This window comes from Neltuma alba, unplaced genomic scaffold (genome assembly GCF_004799145.2).
Source record: "Neltuma alba isolate B1F8T4 unplaced genomic scaffold, ASM479914v2 tig00012599_pilon, whole genome shotgun sequence".
NCBI lineage: Eukaryota > Viridiplantae > Streptophyta > Magnoliopsida > Fabales > Fabaceae > Neltuma > Neltuma alba.
In genome coordinates, this window is record NW_021637048.1 from 14659 (window position 1) to 22911 (window position 8253).

Genomic DNA, 8253 nt, shown 5'->3' on the forward strand with positions numbered 1-8253 from the left:
AAAAAAGAATTATAAGAGAGAGAGAATGTGTAGTGAAGAGAGATGATGTTTGGAAAATAAGATAATAAATATGTTGAATATTAAAATAAGTAATTAATGAGAGTAAAATAGAAAATCTGTTATAAAAATTTAAACAACTTATAAATATTGTTGTATTTGAAGACAATAGGGGATAGTAATTGTTATTTATTAAAGGGGGGGGGGAGAGTACCAAAGAACACCACATTTATTGTCTTCTCACTACGTGCCAAATTTGGTGACTTAAGCAGATGTTGTTATGAGCTAGAAAAAGGACGATTACTGAAAGGGAGAGAGAGAGATAACTGAAAAGTTAAAGGGAATGTGACTTGATGAATTAGTGTTCTGGAAATTAACAGATATTGTTTTTTTTTTTGTTAACAATATTCCCTAGACCATGGTCCTATGTTTAACATTCCATATGTTTTCATCATGTTACACTGTAATCTGAGACTAAAACTATCTTTGGGAAATATCGTGACGAATATTGTGACTAAAACGACCAAGAATGTGCAGTAAATCTGAAGCAGTCTTCATTGTGCCATCTTTTTTGGGATCCTTCTTGTAATATCAGTATCTTCTTAAAAATGAAATCTAAATGAAATGGGGAGAAGCATGTTGGATATATTTTAAAACAAATGAAATTAAAAGTGCAAAGGTAAGGTTCAAGTTGAAAGTATGGGGAAGCCTTTGTTTCCTAAAGCCGTGATGCATGTAATATGACTAGTATTTTCTATGCATTATATTGGATTACATTGATGTGTAGGCTTTTATCTTTGTCCAAGGCCCACAAGAGTCCGAGCATCAAGTGAAGTTAAGTGCATAGACAAGAACAGGTTAGCAATAAGTTACTAACTCTAATATTAATTTTGTGTTGACCATAATTGTTTGAGGATCATTATACTGAATAATTTCCAAATCACTATAAGATTTCAAGATTTCAAAAATAATCTCATCTGTTTGCTGAAAATATTTCAAATCTTTTCAGCAGAAATTTACTTTGCCCGTACAGTAATTTTTATTCTTAATCATGTATTTTGTAGTGATATCTGCTTGATAAATTCGTTTTAACCAAAAACTCAGTCCTTCATAAAAAATTGATATATCGTTTTAACCAAATCATTATAAGTTACACTTTGTATATATCTGATAATTTAATTCTCTTTTTTTTTTTAACCCCCAATTAATTACATATCTTTCTCTTTTTTTTTTTCCATTCATTATCTCTCATCTCTTTGCCCACTCATTTCCTCTCTTACTCACCATCTCCACAATAAGGGTATATTAGAGAGAAAATAATTTTTTATACATCTATTGCCTTTAACCAATTTTAATCAACTTTTTTATTTACGTAATTTGGTTTTTTGTAATTTATTAATAAGATTAGAGGGAGTAACTGTTAATCAGAATATGCAAAACACTTTATTACTTCACTCCTTGACAAATTCGTTGCAGGACGAGGAGGCAGTTAGTTCCGTTAGGGTAGGGATTAAAACAAGGAAACAATATTGATTACCTTTTTTGTTTTTGGAAAGTAAAACTACGTATATAACAAACAACACGTTCGACGTTGGGTTCCCAGAATTGTAAGTAGTATTATTATTGATGTAAACACTATGACATGTACAGGAAACCAAATGAAATTTGGCAGAGAACAAGGAACAAGGTAAACAAGAACACACAGTATTTAGTTATTCCAACATATATAAATGAACTCACATGAGGAAGGACAATTGATTATGCATGCATGCATATCATCTTTATTTCTTACAGAATGGGACGTTTAGTTATTCTCGTACCATTGTTGCTTTTGAAGATATGCAATTACTACCTCCAGTCCTAATTATAAGAGCTGGTTGACTAATTTGAGAATATTAAGGAAATAAGTTAAGTTAGTTATTTGTAATAAATAGGTGTTGTCTTTCCTAAAATATCCTTGCTAATCAAGTATATTGGTTATAACTATTATTGTTAGAAGAACTACCTTGGGAAAAAATGTGTAAATATGAGAGACAAAGTGGATTGGGGTCTTATATTTAGGATCAAAATAAAAGTCAAACAATGTTTTATATTAAGAATTGGAGGTAGTATGTTCTTGTTAACTTGGACGGCCTTCAAGAGAACGTCACGAGAGATGGGGGAATTGGATCCAAAGATAGCCTTAGCAACGGTAATGACTCCTGGATTTTGGCTAATTAGACTAGAAAGTACGACAGCATTGTAATGGCCGATGTTGAGCTAAAAGTGAATCATGATAAAGGGAAACACAAACACATCTCTTTTGTTGAGTACTTCGGTGAAGAGGCAGTTACATTTTGATTGGAAGCCAAAAATCCAACCATGAGAGTTCCTTCCAAGACGGTCACCGCATCAATGGCACGGGGATGAATGTGGGGAGGATTCAAACCATAAGGAGCATAATCAATACGAGGAAGGGAGTGTTTGCCGTTTAGTTTAATGGCAAATGCACAGATCGTAAGTAGTACAAAAAGTATCATTCTCTCAGAGACTAAAGCCAGACGAGTTAAAAATTGCAATTTTGTTCATAACTGGGCTAAGTGTTGTTTAAGCAAGGTACTTTGAAAACAAAGGTAAAAATCAAAGTTAAAAAATTGACTTTGAGATAAATAAGGATGTAGAATTATTTCTCACTATTGTACTTCATAAAACTTGATTTAGAAACTTCTCATTTAGTGTTTTAATGATAAGTTAAGTCAGTCCGAGGTTCACAAACGTTGATTAAGCTTTCTCAAGTCAAAACCAAATTTTGTAATCCTAATAAACCTTCACTATCTCTTGCTTTTGTTGAAAAGATTACACTTTGAAAACCGAAACCCTTTTTGGACAATGCTAGGTCAATAGATATATCTCTATTCTATCAAAAAACCATCAATTTAATAGAATAAACTTCGGTTCTAACATGTTTTTACCCAAGTTCAAAGATCAATTTAACTTTCTCAAGTTTAAACAAATCAAACAAATCACTCCATATAGTAGCCAATGACGAGAAAGCACTAAGCCCAAGGTAAAAACATAACATTATCATTAATAGTAAAGAAAGAGTTAAAACAATTCTTAGTACATACAATTGGTCAAAATAATCCTAGAACAACTACTCTAGCTATATATGTTCAGCAAAGAGTCACAAATACAAGGGTATTTCACAGCCACTACAGAAACAAAGGAGAAGAGAAAAAGAGAACCAAGGAAAATGAGGAAAGAAGTTCCAAATCTCCTTTAAACTTTAAGCCCAAAGCTCCCAAGCTTCAAAACCTTCAAACCCTAGTAGAGAACTCTCTAAACAATTTTATATGCGTTAAATATTAAGTTACAATGCAAAACATATACTTGCATAGGGACAAGCGCCGAGACAGATTGGCTCATCCGCCATGGCAAATTACATAGAGAGAGAAGCTCTTTGGAAAGGATTGGGCACTGTGACGGATTCAGCTAAGCACTGCGGCCCCTTGTACAGAATGCCTCTCCTTCTTTTCTATTTCAGAGGCAGACTTCTTTTTGCTGCGATGGATTATGCAGTTTTGGATCAACCAAAATAGGTTAAATATTTCTCCTTATCATTTATCTTCCAGCCTCACTACTTCCTACACCACGAATTTTAGAAGCATTGTACAAATAATCCCTAAATATTAGCATAAATCAAGCTTGACATTTTCAAATCATATTTTCCAACTTTAAGGGAGTAGGCCTACACAATTTGCTTCCAAAAATCACAAAAGAGTGTTAAAACAAGCTAAATTGGTAGGAATTTCAAGAGGTTATCAGAGAGATGCCAAGAGTGTTGAGTCCTGGGAATTCATCTACAGACCCTTGAGTCACTTGGGAGCCCAATGGATTTGATGTGTTGCCTTACATTATGTGGAAGAAGTCTTTTGCTTTCACAAGCTTATGGTCTTTGCAGAATCTCCCATTCACAAATATTGCACAAAACCAATTCATTATTACTATTCAATGATGAGAGATATACAAAGAGAGATATAATATGCATTTTTTTTGTGCGTATGTACCTCCAAGTTTGGGATCATTGACGCCCACGCAGAAATCTTGAAGAGGGCTGGGGTCATAGACAGTAGCAATGGAGCAAGCCAAGACCAAGAGGGCAATAAGTGAGAAAAGTATTGAGCCTTTCATCTTTCTCAAATCCTCTCTTTGAATTGTGAGTTTGTTATGACCAAATGCATTTGTGGTTGCCATCTATTTATAGCTCAGGGGAGCAGCCCTCCTTTTTTAATTTGTATTATTTTATTGTTTCGACTTAATTAAAGAAGTACGTCCACATTATTCTAGAAATTATTAATAGTATCTTTAGTCCATGTCTGGAGGCTTTTTAAAGCAATTAATTAATATTTGACTTGGACTTTTTCAATTGTCTTCTTCACAACTCTACGCCTAAAGTTACAAGCATAACATTAACTTATACTCCTCTGGTCCTCTTTATAGGATAGAGAAAGAAAATAATTTTTTGGTCCTAATTATAGAGTATTACGAGAAATTTTTTATGTTGGATTTAGCCTGATGCACCCTCGGTGTATGAGGCCCCCCATAAGGTTTGGGGTCTAAAATATAATAAACTAAAGACTAAGGATTTTTACTTGTAAAAAAACCTTTTTGTCTTTTGGAGGAAACGGTTGTATGTTTAGTTTTCAAGAGAAAAACTGAATAAAGCATGATGTATACGTAGGTGTGAAACACTTCACATACTTGGAAGTTTTTCTCTCTTCAACTCTCCTCTCTCCCCATTCTCTCATTCTCTCTTCAAAAGTGTACTTGCTGTATAACAAAAATCTGACTCTGTCTATGTGATCGGATTCCATGTGGATACCGAAAATATTCATCTGCATTCCAGGTTACACCAGAGTCTCGCATTTTATGTAGATGTACAATTTTACTCTTAATTTTTTATTGCGTTGATTTTGTTTACATGAGGTATAATGTATATTAAATAGAGATAAAGTCATAAAATTATTAAATTTTAAATGAGAGCTAATGAAGTTTAAAGTTTTTCTTAGTCTATTATGTAAAACATGATGGAAGTGATTTATAAATAGAACCAGAAGAGTATCATTGATTGATTCTGGGGAGGAGGCAACTTAGTACTTGGCAGTATCTTCAACCTTCTTGTTCACCTGCTTCAAAAACTAACAATTCAGATGCTTTGTTCCCATTGGCCTTTCATTATTTGATTATTTTAACTTTCCTTCTTTCGCCGACGTTACGTATGCGCTTATTACACAAGATAATAATATTTGCTATGTTGCACTATTTATGTTCTCAGTTCTTTCTTCTTTTCTTTTTCCTTCCTTGTCATTCCTTGATTTCTCAGAATTATATTGGATGTTAAGATTTGAATTAAATTTTTCATCACTCTTCTTCAATACTCTAGGCCTCAAGTTAATAATTTTCCTAATGCAAAGCTTCATGATGCCAATTTCTAATTTTTCTGATTTAGCCTTATAAGGATCACCACTGAATTCTTCTAGATTGTCTCTTATCATAGGCTTTTTTTTGGGGGGGGGGGGGAGGGCAAGCATTAAGACCACAGATGGAACCTTAAAGCTGAAACCGTTTGCCGTATCCTCAGCATTAACAAATTATTATCTAAAAGAACAAGGCGAAGAATAATAAATGAAAAAATAACAAAAAATAAGTCCATATATTCTTCATATATATGATTGCAGCGATCAATATCCTAAATTCAAGCACCAAAACTGGGGAAGGAATATATAATGAAAATATTTTGGGTGTTATGTAACTAAATGTAAATTTAAAAATATGCATCGCCTTTATTTGTTTGTATTATTAGTAATAGAGATATATAGAACGACTGGTAGGATTTTGGTCAACATGGCTGCTCATGTTGGTGTTCTTTTCTTCCACACAATTATACATATGTTTTCTTCGTCCTTTCAACAACTTCTCCAGCAATTATTGCCTTGTTTTCTGGTTGGCCCAGCTTAATCAAAACAAATATATCCATATTACGGTAACCAATAATAATTATTGAATTAATTATTGTATTTTTAACATTCGATGACGACTGAGCCCTTAATGAGCAATCACAAGTCCCCACAGTCTCACTTTTTGTTTTAAAAATGCCAAAACATATATTCGACGAACACTAAGAAGCGTTCATATATGAAACTTCATCCACTTGCTCTGCTCTTTTGTTTTTATGATTACCCGCGGGCGGTGATCCATAGAAGTACTCGGTTCAATGTTAAATATAATAATATAGGAGATAAATAAATAATTTCTAAAAATTAAGAAAATTATTTAAATTAATTTTTCGTATAAAAATGTATATTGATTTTCTAAAAGTGTCTTTTTTAAATAATTTGCATGAGAAATTATTATTTTTTAACTAGAACTCTTATTGTGTGTAACTAGTAGGCACAAGTTAAGGAAAAAAAATTACAAATTCAAGAGACAAAATAAAATAAGACTTTATATTTAGGAACAAAGCAAAACTTCTTTATCAGTTCTTATATGTAAGATCGGAGAGAGTATATTTATATTACGGTGTCAATTAATTATTAATTGCATTAATTAATAACAACTACACGACCCTTCTAATCTTTCAGTTTTCCCCTTCTAATCGTTAATGCCACGGCGTAGATACCAAACCTCATCCACCTGTGATACCAAACCTCATCCGCCTGTTCTTTTGTTTATTTGTATATGTTATTATTTATACTTGTTCTCATTCTTATTATAAGCATTTCCTGTATGTTTCATAATATAATATATTTTGTTTAAAGGTGAAAAAATATTTTATCTAAAATATTAAGTTTTTACCTGGTATTCTTAACTACTAACTAACTAAAGTAACCTTCTACTTATTGATTTTTATAAAGTGTAACTTTGATTTTTTTTTTCATCATGCTTTTTATCGTAATTTAGAAATAATTCTTTCCTATGCAAGCAAAGACAAGGCTTTCTTTGATGCCAAACACTATTTTTTAGCCAAATTTCGCTAACTCTTCTTTTTGCAATCTAGTATATGATCTGAACAAGCTTTACGTGTCAACAGTAGTTTGAAAGAGATTGGGAATTTAGTGCTTTCCGTTACAAAAGGCATCAAATGTTTACCTAATTTGCAATCTCAATCATTTAATTTGTTAAATATTATTACTCCGTTTGAATCTTTTTCTTTTGGCCATTACTCCCTTTGAATCTAAATATAAAAGTTTAGAGAGTTTACTCTTGATCTTAAATGTAAAACTTCAATCTAATTTATCTTCTAAATTTACTTTTTTTTTTTCAAGGTGTCCTTATTAAATGCATATATTAAAGGGATTTTTGATCAATTAGGATAATGATGAAAATGTTATTTTAGGAAAACTAAAACAAATTTCCTATGAATAACAACTAAATTAATTTTTTAATATATATACATGTAAATTGTTAGTTAGCTCTTACATTTATAATTGGAGGGAGTGTATACTACATAGTAATATATTAGTTGTTTCATTAAAAATGTCGAACACATGCTTGATTATCCTAACATGCTATATTTGCTATATTTTAAAAATATACACCAATATTTGAAATTTCCGTTTTGAATATTTTTCCGTACATACCAAAATTACATTTATGCATCAAAATAATGATGCTAAATATAAGATTCATTTTATAATAAAATTTGTATTACAAAGTGAATCTTATATTTAGAACCTGATTTAGTGTTTAATAATATTACTTCCGATCCTAATTATAAGAGCTAGTTGATTATTTAAAGAGATTAAAGAAATAAGTTAAGTTAGTTATTTGTAATAAATAGGTATTGTCTTTTCTAAAATATCCTTGCTAATCAAGTGTATTGGCTAGAACTATCATTATTAGAAGGACTACCTTAGGAAAAAATGCATAAATATTATAGACAAAATAGATTGGGGTCTTATATTTAGGATCAAAATAAAAGTCAAACAAGGTCTTTATTAAGGACCGGAGGTAGTATTAGGTTTCGCTTGTTATAACAAACATAGTTTTAAAAATCACCTTCATTCCACCTCTATTTCTTGTATCCTTCCTTCATTTTCAATTTTACTTCAATTAAAAAAAAAACTCTCCCATAATACTACTCTAATTTGTAGTTCAATTTAAATTACAACTAAATTTATATTAAAGACTAGAGGCACTACTCTAATTTGTAGTTCAATTTAAATTACAAACTAAATTTTATATTAAAGACTAGAGGCAGTACCAAACAAGATGTAA

At 31.3% G+C, this 8253-nt stretch overlaps 1 pseudogene; it reads right to left on the reverse strand.

The window, feature by feature from the left end:
• Positions 1 to 1801: 1801 nt before the first annotated feature.
• LOC114729025 (germin-like protein subfamily 1 member 7) lies at positions 1802 to 4167 on the reverse strand (annotated as a pseudogene).
• Positions 4168 to 8253: the final 4086 nt, after the last annotated feature.